The 24,186-nt window shown below is 45.6% G+C and overlaps 1 protein-coding gene across 1 annotated transcript in view; it reads right to left on the bottom strand.

The window, feature by feature from the left end:
* Positions 1-24,186, bottom strand: part of zmat4a (zinc finger, matrin-type 4a) — a 147,580-nt gene that overhangs the window by 12,345 nt on the left and 111,049 nt on the right. The gene's annotated exons all lie outside the window — the stretch shown is intronic.

Genomic DNA, 24,186 nt, shown 5'->3' with positions numbered 1-24,186 from the left:
GTGTGGGAAACTTGTTGCATCATTCCCAAGAAGACTCATGGCTGTACTAGCTCAAAAGGGTGCTTCTACTCAATACTGAGTAAAGGGTCTGAATACTTATGACCATGTGATATTTCAGTTTTTCTTTTTTAATAAATTTGCAAAAATTTCTACATTTCTGTTTTTTTCTGTCAAGATGGGTTGCTGAGTGTACATTAATGCGAAAAAAAAATGAACTTTTTCGATTTTAGCAAATGGCTGCAATGAAACAAAGGGTGAAGAATTTAAAGGGGTCTGAATACTTTCCGTACCCACTGTATATATATATAAAAAGTTTCAAACATTTAGGTATACTCAAACATTTAGAAAAATTGATAGTAATAGTCTATTGTGATCAAATCAAACTCCAACAGAGTTACTATTAACAATGGCCAAAGCCCAAGCCGAAGCTTTGTCAGATAACAGGCATATTATAAACGCTAATCTTAGATTTATCAGAGGCATAAGTAGAAGCATTGATGAAGGAACTGACTGCATGACCCTTCTATTCCTGAGTACCTGATAGGAGTGGGGACGAACCGGAGCAGGAGCTGGAGCATGGACTGGAGCCGTGAGCTAAGAAAGGTCAGTGGAAACTTGGTCCAGACAACTGCCGAGCTGCGTCACATTGGAGGCTAGGTTGTGGAGAGTGTCCATGATACTTCTTAACGCCTCCTAATGCTGTCCCACACAGGCTCCTTGCAGAGACAAAGCCTGCTTCAGCTTAGTGGTCTCTGCAGGGTCCACTTAGGCCAGATAATTCTGTAACGACCTGGTTAGGTTTGGAACCCAGAGCAGAGACAGGAAACCGGAGTATATATGCAAAAAGGTCCAGTGTGAGAAATCTGTATAAATATATTTTTGTTTGTATTTTTTTGTATATCTAATACATTTAAGAGAGACAGTTTCTGTTCTATTTCTTTTTTTTTATTACATGAATTTAAATCCACTATACAACAGAACTGGAGAGGATCTGCAAGGAAGAATGGCAGAGGATCCCCAAACCCAGGTGTGAGAAACTTGTTGCATCAAGAAGACTCATGGCTGTACTAGCTCAAAGGGGTGCTTCTACTCAATACTGAGCAAAGGGTCTGAATACTTATGACCATGTGATATTTCAGTTTTTTTTTAATAAATTTGCAAAAAGTTCTACATTTCTGGGTTTTTTCTGTCAAGATGGGTTGCTGAGTGTACATTAATAAAAAAAAAATGAACTTTTTCGATTTTAGCAAATGGCTGCAATGAAACAAAGGGTGAAAAATTTAAAGGGGTCTGAATACTTTCCGTACCCACTGTAAAAAGGGTCAGAGCAGACTGTATCTACTGAGGAGACTGAGGTCCTTTGGAGTGCAGGGAGCACAGGGAGCACTCCTGAAGACCTTTTTTGACTCTGTGGTGGCATCAGCCATTTTTTATGCAGTGGTCTGCTGGAGCTGACAAGAAGAGACTAAATATCGATACCTCAGCTCCCAGGTACTGGTGCCCCCACATCTAGACTTTTTCCCCCAAGACTACAACGAAGACAAGACTAGTGAATGTAATACGTTCACGTTATAGTATCATTAACATATACCTTTGGTTTAATTCTTGTAAATGTTTGTTGTATTATGCACGCTCAGTCATAAATGCGAGGCTTGACCTAGTATATGCGTAAGCTCCAGCTATAGCAGGGCGATTTTTGTTTTTGAATATTCATAACGGTGATGGTGCAACTTTAGGTATATATGAATATATTTACAATGTCTTATACCTAGTTCGCCATGCGTCTGGCTAGAACTAGTTGGAAAAGGATTTCTTACCCCCTTACCCTATGACAGTTAATCCCGTGACATAGACTACTGTACCTATTCCGTTATGCGATGTGTGTTGCATGATGTGTATCCAGTTATTATTTCGGATTCATTTGTATTACAGAATATATATATATATATATATATATATATATATATATATATATATATATATATATATATATTTTATGTTTGTTGGGACTTTAGGAAGTCCCAAACGGGGGAATATGTAGTGTATTTTATCATATTCTGTTATACCTTGTTGTAGTGAGGCCATGAAGTTGTTGCATGCTGTGTGATGTTGACCAGTTAGGGTTCTTAAGAGCTGCCCTAACAATGACCTCATGACCAACGTATGGCATGACAGCCTTGTTTATGGTGATGTTTACACAGACGAACATGAGAACCTTGTTATAGTGATGTTCTCACAGACGGAAGAGTCTAGGTTCTCAGGAACTATTTTAAAAAGTGTATGTTTTCAGATGTCTGAATGATGTATGTACTGCTCAACATGTTTTATGCCTTTGTGTACATTGAGGGATGCACAACGCAGATACGTCCAAACTGAAGGCTGAGAGCCTCAGTCTATGCTGAATCTCTGTATGGGCTCCATTCTGCGCAGAATGACTTCTGATGCATTGATTCAATAAAGAAATTGTTGAAATTGCATCAGCGGACCTGGACATCTTCCTTCATCCTTTAACATCAAGTTATTTACTACAGCATGAATGACACTTCTGACATTGACAGCCGGAATTGGGAGTGTGCAGTTAGAATGGAAAGCAGTATTATAGAGAATGTGCCGAGATAGTCTTCCTGTCTGAACTTGCGCTAGAGCTTCATATGGCAAAACCTATTCGCACCCATTCATACACTGATGGTAGGGGCTACCATGCAAGGTGCCACCTGACCATCAGGACTATCTGATCATTCATACAACACAGGAACAGCCTCCGGGGCTAAATGTCTTGCAGAAGGACACATCGACAAGGACTAGCGGAGCTGGGGATTGAATCGCTGACCTTTTAATTGAAGGACAACGCTGCTCTACCACTGAGCCACAGTCGCCTCATTTAAAGTTACAATCTTGAAGAGCTCTATTTCATACTAGAGTCTTGGTGGCACCTATTAGCCTGAATTGCAGGTGTGTTTTTGGATCTCACTTTCCAGAGAGCACCACTTGTGATTTTCCCGGGAACTTTGCCACAGACACCCAGTTTGTAATACTGCAAATGCAAGGGCTTTCTTCAATGGGTAACAGATTAAATCACCATGGTCTTACCTCATTTGGTGATAGTGACTAAACAGACTTTTATCTAAATAGAAATTGTATAGAAATTACTTTAAAGTCAAAATGTTAAGTGAATCAATGCAACTCATGCCATATAAGGTATCTGAGAAATTGAGGTGTCTGATGATGTATTTGGGATGTATTTTGGGATCAACACAATTCATGTCCAAGATTGAACTTTTTGGCGTTAATTCTAAGCAGTATGTGTGGAGAAAACCAGGCACTGCTCATCACCTGCCCAATACAATCCCAACAGTGAAACATGGTGGTGGCAGCATCATGCTATGGGGGTGTTTTTCAGCTGCAGGGACAAGACGACTGGTTGCAATTGAAGGAAAGATGAATGTGGCCAAGTACAGAGATATCCTGGAAGAAAACCTCCTCCAGAGTGCTCAGGACCTCAGACTGGGCCGAAGGTTCACCTTCCAACAAGACAATGACCCGAAGCACACAGCTAAAATAACAAAGGAGTGGCTTCGGAACAAGTCTGTGACCATTCTTGACTGGCCCAGCCAGAGCCCTGACCTAAACCCAATTGAGCATCTCTGGAGAGAAAATGGCTGTCCACTAAATGTTGTGTGTGAAAGACTGACACGCACACGTGTTTAGAACGTACACTGCATTTGTTTACTTCAGTCTCATGTGTCGATCAACACTTCCTTGTTTTACAATGCCCGCGCATTACACGTCACGTCGCATCCCATAATAATCACAGTCTCTTAAAGGAACCGTAACCACTATTTAGTAACATACAGCAAACCCATGTATCACAGTGTGACCATGTTATTAGAACATAACATTTTCCTCCCCCCACGAAAAGCAAACAGCATACCACCCCAACTAACAACCAACCCAAACATTCGTCAAGAAAACTGAACATCTAATCAAGATATCAAAATGTACTAGGCAAGAATCTGTGAAGACAACCGCTAGACTAAACATGGTAATTCGTGACATAGTCCTGCAAGGCAACAGGCCGAGCCCTGGCCCGCACCGGCCTCGGGTCCGGCACCACAACCTCCTGGCGTGGTGCTGCGGGGGTGCAACCAGGGCCGGGGGTGGGCCCGGATCAGTGGCCACGTTGCGGGGGAATGGTGACTGGGCTCGTGCCGTGGCCAAGTGCTCAGAGAGGGGTGCCGGGACTTTCCTCAGCCTACTAGCATGCCACCGTGATCCGTCGTCGAGCAGAAATGTGGCGGGGCCAAGAAGGCGACTGATCTGTCTGGGTTGGGACCAGAACGAGGCCAACTTGTTGTGTCGCTGCGGCCGTCGAGCCCTGACCCAGTCTGAGACCTGAAGGGACGGTGGCCTCGCCCTGCACTTCTTGTCCACCCTTTCCCTCGTCTTCTGCTGCCGTGCAGCAACAGTCTCTCGGATTCGGGCCAGGGAGGGCATGGGAAAGTCACTATTTGGTGCTCGGAGCCTGTGTAATGGCAGTCCCAATTCTCGTCCGAGCATCAGAAACGCTGGTGATACAAGCGTGGTGGAGTGATGGCTTGCTCTGTAGTGCAGCAAGGTCTGGTTGAGTGCCTCCTCGAATGCACAGCCTTGGGCCAGGTGTGCACGAATCCCGTTCTTCAGTGTTGCATTAAAACGCTCTACTCCACCGTTGGCCTGTGGGTGGTAAAAAGCGGTTCGGATGTGCTTGACACTCCTGCTGGCAAGAAAGTCAGAGAACTCCGCAGATGTCATCTGCGGGCCATTATCTGTTGTTATGGCCCGAGGCACGCCCCAGCGGGCAAAGAGGCCATCCAGTATCCGAACCATGACGTGCGACGTCACCGTCCCCACTGGCACAACCTCCGGCCACTTAGAGTGGAGGTCGTAAACGACCACCAGGAAGCGCTGGTGGTGGGGAACACCACGGCCATGGATTTCCCCACAGATGTCCAGCTGTACATGTTCCCAGGGACGTGAAGGCCAGGGAGCGGTTGCAGGGGTGGGGTTGAAGGGGGTCCGGTTTTCCCACTGAGGAGGCACGCTGAGCAGTCCTGGACCAGATGTTCAATATCGCGGTCGATGGCTGGCCACCACACCAACTCACGGCACCGCTGCTTGAGTTTCACGATTCCCAGGTGACCCTCATGTGCCATTGACAGGACACGTGCACGCAAAGTGTTTGGGACGACGGTGCAGAGCCCCCTCGAGACACACGTGTCTGCCCAGCAGGAGAGCTCATCTTTCACCCGAGCAAACGGTTTCAACTCTTCCGGGATGTGGGACGGCCAGCCGTTTCTGATGTAGGTGCACAGCTTGGATAGTATCGGGTCTCGTCCTGATTCAGTGTTCAGTTCCTCCAGTGTGACTACTGGCTGCAATGGTGCATAGAGCGCTTGGATGAGAGCTGGTTCTTCATCGTGTGATGGTACAGAAGGGTTTGGGGCTGCGATGGAGCGAGAAAGGAGATCTGCCACCACGTTTTCCCTGCCCGGCGTGAAGATGAGGTCATAGTGGTACTGGCGGAGGCGTTCCGCCCAGCGATGGAGTCGGAGAGGCTTGTGTCCCGAACCTGACGTGGAGAGCACCGTTGTGAGGGCCTGGTGGTCCGTCCTGATGGTGAAATGACGGCCATAGACATACATGTGCCACCTCTCGCACGCCCACACACAGGCCAATGCTTCACGTTCACCCACGGAGTACCGCTGCTCAGTGGGTGTCAGGGCCCGAGATGCGAAGGCGATTGGCCTCTCCGTGCCGTCATGAAGCTGCGACAGGACAGCTCCAACTGCAGCAGTGGAGGCGTCGCAGGTGATGAAGGTTGGGCTCGAGAGGCTGAAATGGGCGAGGACAGGAGGTGAGGTTAATTGTTTTTTCAGCATGAAAAATGACTCAGAGCACTGTGGTGACCAAGCCCACGGCTCCTCCTTCTTCAGGAGCTGGCGGAGGGGTGCTGTCGTTTGTGAGTAGTTGGGCAGGAAACGCAAATAATAAGCAGTCATTCCTAGGAACGATGCAACCTGTGTGATGGAGGTTGGTTCAGGGATGCGTTGTATTGCGTCAACGTTGGAGGAGAGAGGTGCAATGCCATCAGCTGAGAGGCGGAATCCAATAAAGTCCACAGTCGGTACTGAGAAGAGACATTTCTCCCCGTTCAGTGTCAGGTGATGTTTGGTGAGGGCCACAAACACTCTGTGTAAGCGGGCATCGTGGGTGGCTTGGTCTGGCCCATGCACCACAATGTCGTCCAGGTAAACTGCTGTCCCCGGGACCCCAGCGAGAATTGTAGACATGACCTTTTGGAAGCAGCTGGGGGCAGAGCTAAGACCAAACGGCATGCGTGTGTACCTGAACACCCCAGCGTGTGTCACAAATGCTGTCAGGTCCCGGCTGGCCAGGTGAAGGGGAACTTGCAGGTAGCCCTGGCGTAAATCCAACTTTGTGAAGACCGTTGATCCATGGAAAAGAGAGGTGAGCTCCTCAGCTGTAGGTAAAGGATATTTGTCTGGAATGACAGCTTTGTTGACCTGTCGCAGATCCACACAGACCCGGAGGCCCCCTGACTTTTTCTGTGCAACCACCAGGTTTGAGATCCAAGGTGCTGCATTTATTGGCTCGATGATGCCCTCTTCTAGCAGGGAGGTGAGCTCTGCAGTGACGCCCTCCCGGAAGGTGAGTGGCAGGCGCCTGAGGGGCTGCATAACTGGTGTCACGGCAGGGTCAACCAGGGGCCGATGAGTGAATGCTGTCAAGCAGCCCAGGCCGTCGAACAGCGCTGGCCACTGCTGGTGCATCGTTGGGAAGACCTGCATTATAGCTCTTCCACTATTGTCCATCAGAGAGAAACCCAGTGCAATGAAGAGATCGAGGCCAAGAAGGTTGGTTCCCCGCTGTGCCACATGAAAAGGGAAGGAGGGAAGGTGTATCGTACCATAGCGGACAGGCAGGTCAATTGTGCCCACAATCTCGATGGCAGAATTTGCATATCCCCGCAAGCTTGTGGATGGGGGTCCCAGTGGCATGCGGGAAAAGAATTTCCTGTATGTGGCCAAATTGAGGAGCGACGCTGCAGCCGCAGTGTCCAGGATGAGTGGCACGCTTACCTCCCCCAGCCGCACTGTGCAAGTTTTGAATGATACTCGTGTAGAACGAATATTACTAATTTCTGTGTATCCGGAAGTGGACTGAGGAAGCCTGTGCTGCCGTGCTTCATTGGTTGGAGCTGAACGACAGACTTTAGCAAAGTGGTTTAATCTAGAACAGTTTCTGCAAACCTGTCCACGGGCAGGGCACTGTGATGCTCTTGTAGCATGAGAACTGGATCCACAGTTGCCGCAATTGCGTCTGGAGCCCACAGTGGGGCGCTGTCTATTCATTTGTTGCACAGGCAGGCTGTCACCGCTATCAGTGGGCGGGAAAAACTGTGACGTTTCTGCGCGCTGCAGCTGTTGCGCTAACGCTGTGTGGTGAGCAGGGCCGGTCAGCAGAGTAGAGCATTCCAGAGCACATTCCACTTGTAACGCTATTTTGATTGCATCAGTCAGTGTCAAAGCATCAGGTTCCATAAGCAGTTTTTCCCGTGTCTTGTCACATGACGTGCCTTCTATCAGCTGGTCTCTGATCATTTGGTCATGCAATGCTCCATACTCACAGGCTCGTGCCAGCTCACGTAGGTCAGCTACAAAAGTCTGTATGGACTCGCCGGGTCGTTGGTGGCGCTTCCTGAGTCTGTACCGCCGTATCAGGACACGTTGTTTCCCAGAGAAATGGTCCGTCAGCAGCTTGACTGTATCCTCGAAAGCTGTTGCTGAGCCGAGCGCTCCAAGAACACGCTGGCCCTCGGTACCGAGGCAGTGGACGAGGATAGCGGTCTTTCGCTTGTCGGGAAGCTCGTCGTCGGAGAATCCGAGCGCATCAACATAGGCATTAAAACCTGTCAGCCACCGTGTCCATGGCACTGCGGGTTCCCCGGGCACCGCGAGAAACACTTCGGGTGGGGGAAGGCTAAATCCAGCCATCCTTGTCGCCAAATGTTGTGTGTGAAAGACTGACACGCACACGTGTTTAGAACGTACACTGCATTTGTTTACTTCAGTCTCATGTGTCGATCAACACTTCCTTGTTTTACAATGCCCGCGCATTACACGTCACGTCGCATCCCATAATAATCACAGTCTCTTAAAGGAACCGTAACCACTATTTAGTAACATACAGCAAACCCATGTATCACAGTGTGACCATGTTATTAGAACATAACACTAACGTTCACCATCCAACCTGACAGAACTGGAGAGGATCTGCAAGGAAGAATGGCAGAGGATCCCCAAATCCAGGTGTGAGAAACTTGTTGCATCATTCCCAAGAAGACTCATGGCTGTACTAGCTCAAAAGGGTGCTTCTACTCAATACTGAGCAAAGGGTCTGAATACTTATGACCATGTGATATTTCACTTTTTCTTTTTTAATAAATTTGCAAAAAATTCTACATTTCAGTTTCAACATCCCCTCTCACCTGCTTAGGCAGATATTATCACTTATTATTCAATTCAATTCGATTCAATTCGATTCATTTTGTATAGCCCAAAATCACAAATTACAAATTTGCCTCAGAGGGCTTTACAATCTGTACAGAAAGAAACCTACAGGGGAGCAAGCGAATTGCTCTGACCATCCAGTTATGATGCGGAGGGTATACATATTAGTTGGAAGCCTGTCGGTTGTCATACAGACATTTAAGGGTGCCTCGGTATGTCAGTATCAGATAGCGAGGGGCACTGACCAATCCAGAATATGAAAAGTTGGGAGGAAGAACAATTAGTTCAGTGCCATTCTTTGATCTTCCTTCAATGAATATATACCCTGACAATTAACTTATTCGTCGATATAACTGGTGCTATTCCAGCATGTAAGCTAACATTTTTAGGAGCTGACATTGTTGTTTTGTGCGAATAATCGTCTCTCTGTGTCATCAGGTTATCACACCCACCTAAACCACACCCATTGCTGATTGGATTTTCATGTGATCTCACAATCCTTGCATGATCAAGTTGCTGTGCAAGGTGTGTTCACAGGGAATTATTGAAAATATCAAATGTATAATGATGAAAAAGACAAAAGAATTGATATTAACAAAAAAACTCCTACTGGCTAATAAAGATATCCATTGTATTCCTGGCTTTATTTTCATTCATAAACCAGTATTTGAAACTGAGTTTAGGAAACTGATTCATTTTAGTCTTTCATTATTTAGAAAGTAAATATATTATATGGGATCAGTTGCCGTAAATTCCAAATTAATCTATATCATTTTTGTATATGATCGTTGACTGTGTATCTACATACATGTTGCACCATTTGAGAGGGGGGAGAGGCCCACACCGAAATGGAAAATGGAATTTACAATTCTGAATCAAAGCATTTACCACAAACAATTTCAGATGGAAAATAATAAACCATAATCCAGAGTATGATTATTGCAAGCCAGTCTATATCTGGCACATTCACCTCTACATTGATTTACCAATAGGTTACAGAATGGGGGACTGAGTTGAGTTATATCTTTTGTTCTGTAATAAATTAATGGTTGTCTTTCAGCTAATTGAGACCTATTGCCTAAGCCATTGGGAGGGAACATGGTGGCAATATGACTGATCAACAGTGTAGTTGTCTGTGTGAACTGTTTATAAGCAAGGAAAAGGTGGTGAGTCCCAGGGTTCATGCTAAATTAACCAGGAGCCATCTGTCCCACTCAGATGGTACACGTTTAGCTTATTCCCTCTCTGATTGCAGCAGGGCGCCCAGGCTGAAAGACCATATGCTAAATCTGACCCTTGAAGCGATAAAACAGGCATGCTCACCAAATCATTGATACGATTGGTGTCTGAAATTGGACACGGTTAGGAAATGGGCAGTGGGTAGGGATGAATTTATCTTGATGGGAACAGGCATTAGCTCGGAACAAATGCCTGGCCTTCTGCTGGTCCAATCAAATGTTTAAATTGTTATTGTACATTCGCCCTTTGTATCCTTTTGAAGAGGACCTGGAACAGCCAGCTGTTACATTATTAATATATATTTTAGGATCAAGAGGAGTTGCAAATATAACACAGCCAAGAGGAACAGCGTAAGAACTGCAACTAAAGGGCTCTATAGAAGGAAGAGCTGGAAAGCAGAGGAGAGGAGAGGGAAACGAGGGAGACAACGTGTTAAATCACATCTGTCAGAAACGTATTAACAGCTAGGATGGAGTCTGGAAAAACATAATGTGTCTGTTGCGGTGTTTGACAGGGTAGACTTCAGTCTAAAATTAGTGTTTTTGAGTGAGCACTGACAAAACAGCACAGTCTTCTTTTGGCAACTACACTAGGAATCAAAAGAAACATTTGAGTTACCAATATAATGAGAAAGATATATGAAAACATGACATGATGATGTGTTCTAAAGACATCTAAAAATAACAGTTAAATATAAGGTTCTTAACCCATGTTGAATACTTTGGAGTTCACTATCAAAAAGTCTAAGTGATATCGAGGCAACTTAAGAGGGGCACAAACATGGTAAAACTGTATGTTGTTTTCCCATGCGTTTTTTTTTCTTTTTTCAGGTTTTGTCTCAGCAGACACTCATAAAGGCCATTTGGAGAATATCAGTATTGTGCATCAGAGTCATAAAATATGAGTATTTAAACCATTCACAAAACTGTTAATTATAGTTATTATGGTTACTTAATTGAAACTTGCTTTGCCTTATACCATCAATGTTTTTTTATTGTTTATTATGTCATCCCTACTAAAACAAGACGGGAGAAGTTAGGAAGTCCATGTATAGCTTCACTGACTTTACTGGCCAATAGTGGACACATCTGCCTCCATGAAGGCTTGTTTTGCTACGGAGATACTTCTGCTAAATTAGCTGTTGGAAAAAATACCCATGCAGAGCTTTAAAATACCAACATTATGGTAAATATTAGTTCACAAAAACAGTAATATTTTTTAGAAAATGGCCTACTCAAAAGTCTATGAACAAAAGGTATGAAAATAAGACTTACACAACGCATATGCAAACAATGGAACATGGAAACCTACTTACCTTGTGCCATCAACCTTGCAACCTTGAAAATGTCTGTCAGTCATCCCTACTGTAGAAAAGTAAAATAATCTATGAGAAAAAAAACTTAAAACTAAACCACCAATGTTTTAAAGATTGGAGTTTATAGTTCACCCACATTTATATAACTAAAAGCTTCAGAGTGTTTTGTTCATTGGACTCTGTTGACAAATACAAAGCAATTCAAATTATATGTGGTATATTGCACTTTTCTAGTTTCCCGACCACTCAAAGTGCTGTACACATGTCAACATTCACCCTTTCACAAACACATTCATAAACTGATGGCAGTGGCCATGCGAGGTGCCACCTGCCCACAAGGATTTAAACTAATGCCCATTGTCCAAGTTAATTTCCACATGCGGACTATGGGAGCAAAGGATCGAACCATTTTCTGATGTGAATCTCTTCTTTCCATACAGATGACAACAAATAAGTTATACTGCGATGAGGCAAACAATCACTAAACTTTAACCCAGCAGATCGCTACATGAGTTCCAAGTGAAACCAAAAGTAAACATCAACTGAATGCTCAGTATCTAACATTGTAACAATTGTTCATATGTAAGACAGTCTTTGGGATGGTTGTAATGTTTTACGCTAGTTATTATTTTAACACAAACTTCGTTAGTTTCCCAATGTTAACCACGTGGCAATGTGCGTGTCTGCAAGTATGATGCAACTTAACCAGTGGTTTGCCAAAATGTGTGCATACATTGTACATACATTTCTGTGCTTCATTGAGCAGTACCTCATTGATAACATTTGTTAAATTATATATTCTAGCCTAAATTCAACATTTCCGAAGATTTTTTGACAACATACCTGCACAGTGGCACTTCTCTAGAATAATCATGCTCGCTTGGCAAAGAATTAACCATGCTAAACTCCATAAACTTCTCTTGTATATATCATGATTATATAACACATTAGGACGATGACTTGACCCATCTGACTGTTCAAACCTAAGTGTTATTTTTCAGCTCTCTTTGCTTCTCTGTTCTGTATTTGTGCTTTTTCATCCCCAACATTCAGATTTGAAGCCATTGCTTTGAGCTGTAGTGATCACTAGATTAGCCACCATTCACTTCCATCCATCCATTTTCCGTAACCTGCTTATCCAGTTAAGGGTCACAGGGGTGCTGGAGCCGATCTCAGCTGTCAATGGGTGAAGGCAGGGTTCTGTTAGGGATTCAGTAGAAGGACCCACTAGCAGACACACAGCTCTTGGTTCAGAGAATATTTAATTTAGTTCTCAAGCAACAAACCTAAGGGAAAAAACAGTCTCGTAGTCAATAGGCAGGCAGAGGTCAAAAATCCAAAAAGTCAGAACAGAGTCCAAGGCAAAGGTATCCAAAATCCAAAATCCAAACAGGGCAGGTCAAAATCAGGCAAAGGTCAAAAATCACAGGCAGACAGAATATAACAAGGTTTAGGGAACGCTGGAAAGGCTCAGGTATTAACTGGCACGATCTGGCAGAGACTCCAAGGCACACCGGGCTTAAATACCCACAAACCAATCACCACAAACAGAAATCAGGTGTGCACACAAAATGGCGGGAAAACAAACAAAGACAGGGTGGAGTCAGGGCCCCATGGCTTTTCAAAACACATGACAACACCACATGATCAAAATGTAAACAAAAAGCACATGTTGCTGGAAAAACAAAAACTCAAACAGCACGGTTACTAACAGTACCTCCCCTCTTACGGACGCCTCCTGGCGTCTTAACTGGGGGAATGGGATGAGTCTTTAGAAAGTCTCTAACAAGGGTACGGTCCAAAATGTACCCAGATGGAACCCAGCATCTCTCCTCGGGGCCATAACCCTCCCAGTCCACTAAGAACTGGAGGCCACGACCTCGACGACGAACGTCCAGGAGTTGATGAACTGTGAAAGTCTCTGAGCCATCAATGACCCGTGGTGGAGGAGGTGGCTTGGGAACAGGGCAGAGCTGGTTGCAGATGAAGGGCTTTACCCTGGACATGTGGAAGGTGGGGTGGATGCGGCGGAGGGTGGGGGGGAGTTTGAGTCGGACAGCAGCAGAGCCAATGACTTTCAAAATGGGGAAAGGGCCGATGAAGCGGGGAGCCAGTTTCCGGGACTCCACCTTGAGTGGAATGTCCCGGGTTGACAGCCAGACACGCTGACCCACGCGATAGGGGGGGGCCTTGGAGCGATGGCGGTCAGCTTGGCGCTTCATCCTGGTTGAGGCACGCAGCAGCGCTGTCCGTGTCCTCCTCCAGGTCTGATGGCAACGGCGGATGAAGGCCTGGGCAGATGGCACGCCGACCTCCACCTCCTGGGCAGGAAAAAGGGGGGGCTGGTAGCCGAGACAGCACTCAAAAGGGGAGAGTCCTGTGGAGGCAGACGGGAGGGAGTTAATGGAGTACTCAACCCAGGGTAGATGGAGGCTCCAGGAGGTTGGTCTCTCAGACGCCATGCACCGCAAAGTTGTCTCGAGCTGTTGGTTTGCCCTCTCCGTCTGGCCATTGCTCTGAGGGTGGAAGCCTGAGGACAAACTGACAGAAGCACCAATGAGAGCACAGAAGGCCTTCCAGAAATGGGACGTAAACTGGGGGCCACGGTCAGAGACGACATCCACAGGCAAGCCATGGTATTTGAAAACATGTGCTATTACCAGGGTGGCAGTCTCCTTGGCCGAGGGGAGTTTAGGCAATGGGATGAGGTGCACGGATTTAGAAAAGCGATCAACAATCGTGAGAATGGTTGTGTTACCGTCTGATGGAGGGAGGCCAGTAACAAAATCCAGTGCAATGTGGGACCAGGGCCTCTTGGGTATGGACAGGGGCTGCAGGAGACCAGACGGAGGTTGTGTGGAGGTCTTACTCCGAGCACAGACAGAACAGGCAGAGACAAAGGCACGGACATCCTCCCCTATGGTTGGCCACCAAAACCTCCTGCAAATGAAGGCTTTGGTGCGCCTTGCTCCAGGATGGCAGGAAAGCCGGGAGGAATGACCCCACTGCAGGACCTGGGAACGGAGGGACATAGGGACAAACAGGCGGTTAACAGGGCAGTGACTGGGGGCTGCATTGTCCGGTTGGGCGGCGCGCACCAAGGTCTCGATCTCCCACTGAACTGCCCCAACAAAACGGTCGTCTGGGAGGATGTTCACAGATTCATCAGGGCTACCAGGAGTTGGGAAAATGCGGGAGAGGGCATCTGCTTTGCCGTTCTTTGATCCGGGGCGAAAGGACAGGGTGAAATTAAATCGTGAAAAGTAGAGAGACCAGCGGGCTTGACGGGAACTGAGACGTTTGGCAGTACGAATGTACTCAAGGTTCTTGTGGTCAGTCCATACCAGGAACGGCACTTTTGACCCCTCAAGCCAGTGCCGCCACTCCTCCAGAGCTAACTTGACGGCCAGCAATTCTCTATTGCCCACATCATAGTTGCGCTCTGGTGGGGAGAGGCGATGGGAGAAAAAGGCGCAAGGGTGGACCTTCTCATCCTTGACAGAACGCTGAGAAAGGATGGCGCCAACGCCTACATCCGAGGCATCCACTTCCACGATGAACTGGCGGTCTGGGTCAGGCTGTATCAGGATCGGGGCAGAGGTAAATCGCCTCTTCAGCTCTTGGAAGGCCTTCTCCGCAGCAGGTGACCAGGTGAATTGAACCAACGTCGAGGTAAGGGCAGTGAGAGGGGCAGCCAGGGCACTGTAGTTTCTAATAAAACGACGATAGAAATTAGCGAACCCCAGGAAGCGTTGCAGCTCCCGGCGGGTCGTCGGCTGGGCCCATTCCACAACTGTCCTGACTTTCTGTTGGTCCATCTCTATGGTTCCGGCAGAGACAACATACCCCAGGAAGGAAACTGTGGTGCGGTGAAACTCGCACTTCTCTGCCTTGACATAGAGCTGATTTTCAAGGAGGCGTTGGAGGACCTGGTGGACATGGTGGACATGGTCAGAAAGGGAGCGAGAAAAAATTAGAATGTCATCTAAATAAACAAACACAAATTCATTAATCATGTCTCTCAAGACATCATTAATCAGAGCTTGAAAGACAGCTGGAGCATTGGTCAAACCGAAAGGAACCACCAGGTACTCATAGTGGCCAGTAGGAGTATTAAACGCCGTCTTCCATTCATCTCCCTCTCTGATCCGAACGAGGTGGTAAGCATTTCGGAGGTCCAGTCTGGAGAAGATGGAGGATCCGTGGAGAAGCTCGAACGCGGAGGACATGAGGGGAAGAGGGTATCTATCCTTGACCGTGATGTCATTGAGACCCCGATAATCAATGCAAGGGCGAAGAGAGCCGTCCTTCTTGCCCACAAAAAGAATCCTGCCCCTGCAGGAGAGGACGAGGGACGAATTATGCCAGCAGCCAACGAATCTCGAATATACTTCTCCATGGCCTCCGTCTCGGGTCGGGCAAGGGAGTAGAGTCGGCCCCTAGGTGGTGTCGTGCCAGGTAGGAGGTCAATGCCACAGTCATACGGGCGGTGAGGTGGCAAAGCAGTGGCTCGGGAACGGTCTTCAGGTCCATATAGACAGGAGGGACAGCAGACAGGTCAGGGAATTCTCCTGGGGGGTCCCCTACTGGGGGAATTGGAATGTAGGCTCGGCGGAGGCAGAGAGATAGGCAGGATGGGCTCCAGCCCAGAATCTTGTTGTTAACCCAGTCAAGGTGAGGATTATGTTTCCTCAGCCAGGGACGACCGAGGACTACAGGAGCATGAGGAGACTCAATGATGTGGAGCTGGATCGATTCATGATGATTGCCAGAAACAAGCAGGGACACAGGAGCAGAAACATGGGTAACATCAGCCAGCTTCTTACCATTGAGGGCGTTGGCCACAAGGGGAGGATGTAAAGGAAGGAGAGGCAGCCTCCATTGAGCAGCCAGGGAAGCGTCAATAAAGTTCTCATCAGCCCCAGAGTCAATGAGGACAGTGAGCTGTTGTTGCTGGCCTCGCCACTCTAAAGAGGCTGGGAGAAGGACCGAGGAGGACTTGAAAGAGGCAGCGCTCACCAGTACTCCTCGTCCTACTGATGAGCTTCGTCTTTTACTGGGCAGGAGGAAACGTAGTGACCAGTCTCCCCACAGTACAAACAGCAGTTGGAGCTGCGTCTTCGCTGTTTCTCAGCAGCAGAGATGTGGTAGCGGTTAATCTGCATAGGCTCAGGATCCGGGGTTGGACGTGCAGTGGAAGGCAGAGCCCGTAGAGTAGGCAAGGCAGGTTGAGGAGTTGTCCCCTCACTGGGTGCTCTAACCGGGCCACTGGAAGCTCTCCACCTGCGGCGCAGCCGCAGCCGGGAGTCCACACGGATAGCCAGGTCCACAAGGGCATCAAAGTTGATGGGAGACTCTTGGGCAATTAACTCATCCTTTAGATTTTCAGAGAGGCCATTGAAAAACACATCAAAAAGGGCCTCAGTATTCCATCCACTAGAGGCAGCAAGAGTCCGAAACTCTATGGCATAGTCAGACACAGAGCGATTACCTTGCCGAATATGCAGCATCTCCCGTGCTGCCTCTCTGCCATGTTTGGAACGGTCAAAAACTTTCCTCATCTCCTCTGAGAATGTGGTGAAAGAGTTACAGAACGTCGCTCTGGCATCCCAGACTGCTGTGCCCCACTCTCTCGCCCGCCCGGACAGCTGGGTGATGATGTAAGCCACCCTTGCTTGCTCTGTAGGGAAAGCAGATGGTTGTAACTGAAAGATCAGGTCACATTGAGACAAGAACGAACGACAGGTTCCGGGTTCCCCTGAATAGTGTTCTGGGGGGGGCAGGTGGGGCTCTGAGACAGGCAGAGTGGGCCGTGGTGGGACAGGCTGCTGAGGAGGTGGTGGCGGTGGGGTTTGAGACAGCTGAAGTTGTTGTACCTGGGCTGCGAGGTCTGTGAAACCAGCTGACATGGCCCCTACTGTTCCTCCAATCTCCTCCAGTAGCTCTTGTTGTCTCCCCAGCACGACTCCATGTTGCTCGAGTACTGTCTTGAACTGAGCTGGTTCCGCTGGGTCCATGTTGGCCAGATCGTACTGTTAGGGATTCAGTAGAAGGACCCACTAGCAGACACACAGCTCTTGGTTCAGAGAATATTTAATTTAGTTCTCAAGCAACAAACCTAAGGGAAAAAACAGTCTCGTAGTCAATAGGCAGGCAGAGGTCAAAAATCCAAAAAGTCAGAACAGAGTCCAAGGCAAAGGTATCCAAAATCCAAAATCCAAACAGGGCAGGTCAAAATCAGGCAAAGGTCAAAAATCACAGGCAGACAGAATATAACAAGGTTTAGGGAACGCTGGAAAGGCTCAGGTATTAACTGGCACGATCTGGCAGAGACTCCAAGGCACACCGGGCTTAAATACCCACAAACCAATCACCACAAACAGAAATCAGGTGTGCACACAAAATGGCGGGAAAACAAACAAAGACAGGGTGGAGTCAGGGCCCCATGGCTTTTCAAAACACATGACAACACCACATGATCAAAATGTAAACAAAAAGCACATGTTGCTGGAAAAACAAAAACTCAAACAGCACGGTTACTAACAGGTTCACCCTGGACAGGTCGCCAGTCTGTCGCAGGGCTGACATATAGAGACAAACAACCTTTCACACTCACATCCACACCTACGGGCAATTTAGAGTCTTCAATGCACCTAAGCTGCATGTCTTTGGACTGTGGGAGGAAGCCGGAGAACCCGGAGAGAACCCACGCTGACACAGGGAGAACATGCAAACTCCACACAGAAGGTTGTCCAGCTCGGGAATTGAACCCTGGCTCCTCTTGCTGTGAGGCGACAGTGCTAACCACTACACCACCGTGCAGCCCACCATTCACTTTATTTATCAAAACCAAGGCAACCAAAGCTAGTTAGTACAGACAGTGAGAGATTGACGTGGAAGGTTTTTAAATGTTACGAAGCAGAATTAACATTATCTCAATTTCCAAGTCAATGAGATTGGTAGGACTTTATATTAGTCAATTAAGACATTTAGCAACTGAAAGATCCACCGGGTCTCAGTCCCTAGATCGGCCCCCTTTTACCCAAGCACCAGGCTTTCAATTTACTCCAATGTAAATCCAATGTAAACCCAACTGAGTAATTATTAGGCTGTCAGAGCATAAAGAGTGACATAGACCTTACAGGGCAGGGGGGAGATGATGAGCATGGGTCTAACAAACACAGGACATACATCCATGAGACCACTGTGTCCCGTGCAAAACTTAAAGTAAACTGAGTGTGTAGCTTAGGGCCACTGAACAATCGTCATTATGTGATGAGTGGAAATCTGTTGGAATGCTAGTTCTTACCAAAATATCAAATTGTAAATATATTGGACTCATCCAGCTGTATATGCAGGTACATTGATAGTATAATTTTGTTGTAAAGAAACTGATTTAGTACAGCATTAATGTACTGTAGAGTATGTGTAAAATGTGTTTGTTGCAGATCCCCCCCAAAAAGTACTCTTAACATGACTATATCCTGCCCCCCTCCATGTGAAGGGCTTTGTCCCTGCACTCAGGAGGAGCTCCCTCACCAGGAGAAGCTCTACTTAAGCCTCAAACCTACGGGGCCCGTTCAAACAAGCGACTCACCAGAGAGAGCAGACATGAAGCATAATAGATTGTTGTTTTGACAGCAATGTTAATGGTGGGGGGTGAAAACAACAGCTGTGGCACAGCATTGAGGTTAAGTGAGTTTATGTTTTCCTTATAATATTTTGATTTATTTTCACATTTTGTTAGCTAAGCTAGTAGAAAAAAAAGAAAAACAAGAGTATGTGTAAGAGCGATATTAGACTTCATAAGATGTGTTCAGTTATTTAGTAACGGAAAATGTTGAAATGTTCCTTTAGTTACGCTACTGACTACGTCATAGCCAATAGCCCTCAGTTGAGGTTAATCAGTCTGCGGAGCAAGATAGTTTTTTGACCGTAGTGCCAAGTTGAGCACAGAATGAATCTTGTAACTTTGTTTTTTGTTGAGTAAACTTTTAAAATGGAGTTACTGCCTCTGAAAAATAATTTTGCGTCAAGCTCATTGCGAAGTGAATGACAGGGGCTACCATGCAAGGTGGCACCTTGCATGGTAGCCCCTGTCATCAGTGTATGAATGGGTATGAAAGGGTGAATGATTAGTAATGTAAAAGCGCTTTGAGTGGTCGGAAGACTAGAAAAGCGCTATACAAGTACAGTCCATTTACCATTTTCTTGGATAAGGTAATCCAGCCATGTTTACACATAGAATTGTTTTATGATTTAAAATGTAACGATTCTATAGACCAGTGGTTCTCAACCTTTTTTCAGTGATGTACCCCCTAACCAGCGCAAAGCATTTTAGGTTGAAAAAAAGATGTAATACACAGCGCTCTGCCATCAGTGTCTGATTTATTAAACTGTCAACACTGAAGATTGCATTGTTGCATTGAATTCAGTTTATGAACTTACACTTATATTTTATTGAATATTTATTAAATAACTATTTTTAAAGGATTTTTGAATGGATGCTAATTTTAAATATATTTTTAAAAAATCTCACGTACCCCCTGGAGTGCCTTCACGTACCCCCAGGGGTACACGTACCCCCATTTGAGAACCACTGCTATAGACCATGGTAAGAAATAGGGTACACTAATCTGATTTCTGCGAAAACATTCCACATTCCACATTTCCACATCATTGTTATTACAGAATTCAGTTTTTCATTCAGTCACGACAGGGCGCTGACCCACAAAGCATTCCCTGGCCCTGCATTCACCTCACATAAAAAAACATTCTAATGAGTTATTAATACAGGGATGTATACAGATTTTGAATATGGGGAAAAGAGAGTACTGATATTGGAACAGCGGTTGCAAAAAAATTGGGATCGGTGCATCTCTATAAGAAACAAGCTAAGAAATGAAATATCTATATAAAAAGCTGCTTCTGAGGTAAACTTTCCCCATTTGTCAAAATAAATTTGAGGAAAAGACACCTTCATCTCTTTTTTGAAATACACTGCAGTGATAACCAGGGAAAAGCACTTAAATAAGTCCATATTAGGTTCCTAATGGACCATATACTACCAATTCATTTTCCATCCAATATACAATTCTGTAAACATAACAATCCTCACTGTTACAGTTAATTAAACATCTCATATCCACAAATTTCACTTTCAACAGAATGAACATAATACTATCACACTCTGGATCTAAGAGTATATGGCCCTTTGCAAATTCTACAGTTATTTGCAGTAAAATGTGAGTTAGACAAAAAGGACTTGCAGCCATTTGTAGCAGCAGAGGGAAACAGTTATATTAATTGTACAGTGTGCTGCAAAGTCAGGCTATTTTTTTCATACAGTTTGTTGGATGCACATAAACCTCTGCATCAATTCTGTACAGAGAGCAATAAAACTAAAAAGACTTCTTTTAAAGAAGGTTATTTTTTGTATCATGTGGTGATTGGACAGCTGTATGCTCTTTCTCTATCTTTTCCCCTTCTCATTTCTTTCTTTCTCCTAGCTGCATTGTGCTGCATACACAACAACAACATGCAGACCCCTGGAAGATGGCACCTACTCCTTTATGGGAGCTGTTGAATATTTTATCACATCTTCAGAGTTAGACTCTCCCTGTTTGCATCCTACCTGACAGGTCGATCCTACCAGGTGACATGGAGGGGGGCCGTGTCGGAACCACGCATGCTGACTACGGGGGTTCCACAAGGTTCAGTTCTGGGCCCCCTTCTCTTCTCGCTCTACACAACATCTCTGGGTTCTGTTATTCGCTCGCATGACTTCTCTTACCATTGTTATGCCGATGACACCCAGCTGGTCTTGTCATTTTTTTCTTGACACCCAAGTGGAGGTAAGTGCAAGTGCTTGGCTGACATCTCGAAGTGGATGGCGACACACCACCTGAAGCTCACCCTGGACAAAACCGAGCTACTGTTCCTCCCGGGGAAGGGTTGCCCGCTCCGAGACCTGTCCATCACCATTGATGATGCCGTGGTGACGCCAACTCGGACTGTGAGGAATCTGGGTGTGACCCTGGACGACCAACTGTCATTCTCAGCAAACATTGCATCGGTCACACGCTCCTGCAGATTCCTGCTCTACAACATCAGGAGGATTCGCCCCTTCCTCACTGAGGAGACGCCGCAGGTGCTCATCCAGGCTCTGGTCATCTCCCGCCTGGACTACTGCAACTCACTACTTGCCGGAGCCCCGGCGTCGGCCATCAGACCTCTGGAGCTTGTCCAGAAAGCTGCAGCACGTCTGGTGTTCAATCACCCCAAGTTCTCCCACACAACTTCCCTTCTCCGTTCTCTACACTGGCTCCCTGTAAGAGCTCGCATCCAGTTTAAGACTCTGGTGCTAGCCTACAGGGCAGTGAAAGGAACAGCTCCTTCCTATCTCCAGGCCATGGTCAAGCCCTACACCCCCGCCCGACCACTTCGCTCTGCTGCCTCGGGGCGATTGGTTGCCCCGTCGCTCAGAGGTCCCTGTGGCCGATCCACCCGGTCACAGCTTTTTTCTGTCCTGGCCCCACAGTGGTGGAATGAACTCCCCATGTCAGGACAGCAGAGTCGCTGCCCATCTTTTGGCGCAGGCTGAAAACTCACCTCTTCAAGAAGTACTACCCTGAGCCTTCCTCGTAGCACTTATTGCATTCGTATTAGTTGTTGCACTTATTGTATTCGTATCAGTTCGCTGCACTTATTGTATTCGTATTCGTTTATTGCACTTATCCTATTCGTATTAGTTTGTAGCACCTATTGTATTCGTATTAGTTTGTTGCAATTATTGTTTTCAAATTAACCCAAGTGCTTAATGGTGCAGATAGCATGCTGACATTTTCAGCCTCTGCATAATGACTGTGTTGATGTTGGCGGATCCATCTTCTCCTTATACACAGTGCAAAACAGGCATAGTTCAACGGGATTGAGCCAATGATAGGGATGGCTTTAAGTTAGAATGGAGAAGTTGAGAGGAGCTATTGGTGAAGAGTGAGAACCTGTCTGCAGGAAAGTGCTCACGACTTTACTACTTCTTTTATTTACTTCGTTTTAACAACCCCCAGTTCTCTTTTCAAAAACGCCATTAACTGTCCTTTACTCCTAATCTATACTCATTCTGTTATTGAGATTGATACTTTTACAAAATGATCACAGGATCTTGTTTGATTTATTTCCATTGTACAGAATAACATGGGAAGAAGAGTGACATTCCTTGTAATGGTATGATATTTGGAACATTTTATTAGAATTCATTCATTTTCAGTTAGTTAACAACACTTGATCATGCCATTTAAAGGCCCTCGATCAGCTTCTCACATTGAGTGATGGGATCCAACAAAAACAAATGATTTTCTGCCAAACTAAACACAGTTTAAGTTATTTAATATGAGAGATTCTTGTATTTATTTTGTTTCTCTGTGTTCTTTTTACATGTTTGAAGTTGGCAAGGGGCTCTGCTGCAACTAAGAAGTTGATGTCATGTAATGTTCTATATCTGTGTACCAATCAGTCTGCTCAAAATAAAATCTGATTACAGTTGTTGCATTGTTTCTTATGTTGTCAATTGAATGGGATCTAACCAAAAACAGAAGTGAACCTAAAATAACACTAAATGCTTTTTCTATGAACTTTAACTTTAAAGGCACAATAAGTAGGATTTTCCAAAATACAATGTATGGACTCATACATATATTCATATATTCCCTCTAAATCTTATCTTCTCACCCACTAGAAGTGTGTGGCGGGGTCTGTGTCAGACCTTGCCCTCTTTTCTCTTTTGTTTTCATGTTTCTGTGTTCCGGGCTTCTGGACGTCGACCTTTTTAAAAAACGTATCTACCAGGTGCTAGATTGCAGGCAAGAGTAAGCTAAAAAGATCGTGACATATGGCCTGAAAAAAAGCGAAGGTTAAACTCCAAGCACACAAAGCTCTTTCAAAATTAAGAGTGAATCTTGTGTTGGCTTTCACCAGCTGGCAAGCGTTCGTAGTGACCCTTGTTGAGCTACAGAGGAGGGGCCAGCTTTGAATGGTGTATTTACAGACTGCAACCAACCAATCCTAGTCATTGTGCCTTTAATTGTTGCTTATTTAGTGACAAATATTAACTATTATAGAGACATTCATGATTTTAAACTTAGTTTCCATGGCTTTAAAATACTGTAGACTTACAAGTCAAAATTTGCCAAATTACAAAGCAGATATTGATTCTAGATAGGAAGCAAATGATAGCTCTCCTCTCACGCATGTTCTCATCTTGCTCTAAGGTAACAAGTCTGTGCCAACTAAAATGTTTTTATAGACTGGATGCTGCACACTTGTAGCACTGTTTTAGAGGAATCCTGCAGTGTTTTGCCTGAATATTTGCGAGTGGATATTAGAGCTTCTCTACCATTATTGCTAGATTACTTAGATGTAAATAAATCCTCTGATTTTCTAATATCGTCTAACTTTTGAAAGTAGATATGCAACAAGGGGCAATACATCCCATGTAAAATGTTCAATAATGTTATTTAGTGTGTTATTTAAGTTGGTTATAATGCAACTTTAACGTTCATGCCAACTTCAGAGGTCAGGGTCAATAAAATGACCAGCTCTTCGAGCTAGTAGGGTGTCAGGGTCTTGCTCAAGGACACCTTAGCTTCCGTCTGACTGCTAATTGAAGATCGCTATATTAATGGATGGCTTCTCCCCCTGTCCAGTGAGGTACATTATAAAGACAGAAGTAGAAGAAAAGCCACTGGGTCAAAAGGACTCTGTATCATTACTTAACACCTTAGCCAGGTGTTAAGTAATGATACAGCCAGTTATAACCCTTTCTCTTTCGAACTCGCAACATACAGGCAGTTTTTTAATGCACTATGTACTGGATGGTTTGGGATAAAATAAGTATGTTTGTTACCTAATTCAGTTAGGCGGCCTACATTACATACCTGACACTGAAGTTAAAGCTAGGGTGGGTATTAATTAATTAATTTCTTTACTGTAATATTTGGCAAAACTGTCCTAATAGCCAGTCAGCTATATGTAGGTGAAGTGCTCTGAGAATATCTGCTCATA

Source organism: Anoplopoma fimbria, chromosome 13 (assembly GCF_027596085.1).
Source record: "Anoplopoma fimbria isolate UVic2021 breed Golden Eagle Sablefish chromosome 13, Afim_UVic_2022, whole genome shotgun sequence".
NCBI lineage: Eukaryota > Metazoa > Chordata > Actinopteri > Perciformes > Anoplopomatidae > Anoplopoma > Anoplopoma fimbria.
This window is presented reverse-complemented; position numbering and strand designations above follow the sequence as displayed.